We start from the raw sequence: 818 nt of genomic DNA, 5'->3' as shown, positions 1-818 counted from the left end.
ATCCTTGACAACACTTATTTTGTCTAATTATAGGTATGCTACTGGGAGTGAAGTCATATCTCATTGTGGTTTGAGTTATTCTTTGCTGATCTTAATAATGTTAAACACCTTTGCATATGCTTGTTCAACACTTGTATATCTTTCTTGGAGAAATATCTGTTCAGAACCTTTGTTAATTTTGTAATTGGATTATTTGTCTTATTATTCAGTTATAAGAGCATTTCAATTATATTTTGGATATACATCCCTGATGAAATGCATGATTTGTAAATGTATCTTTAATTATGCAGGTTGTCTTTTCACTTTCTTCATGATGTCCTTTATGGAACAAAAGTTTTAAGTTTGATGAAGTCCAGTTTCTCCGTTTGTAATTGGGTTGTGCTTTTGGCATCATATAAGAAATCATTGCCAATCTCAATATCACAATGTTTACCTATGTTTTTCTTTGGGAGTCTTATAGTTTTATTTTTACATTTAGGCTTTTGATCCATTTTGAATTTTTGTATATGGTTTGAGGTAGGTGATCTGACTTCATTCTTTTACATGTGGATAATCAGTTCCACTCGAAGAATTTATTTAGAAGAGTGCGCATTCCTTTGTCAAAAATAAGTTGACCATCAATGTGTAAGTATATTTGTGATTCTAATGTCTATTTTATTGATTTATTTGCTTTTCTTATGTTTGTATCACGCTTTCTTGTGTAGCGTAGTTTGTAGTTGGCTTTGAAATCAATTAATATAAGTCCTCCAACTTCGTTGTTCCTTTTCAAGATTGTTTGATGAATTTTAGGTCCCTTGAATATCTATGTGAGTTTTAAG

Source organism: Equus caballus, chromosome 3 (assembly GCF_041296265.1).
Source record: "Equus caballus isolate H_3958 breed thoroughbred chromosome 3, TB-T2T, whole genome shotgun sequence".
Taxonomy (NCBI): domain Eukaryota; kingdom Metazoa; phylum Chordata; class Mammalia; order Perissodactyla; family Equidae; genus Equus; species Equus caballus.
Note: the sequence above shows the minus strand (reverse complement) of the source record.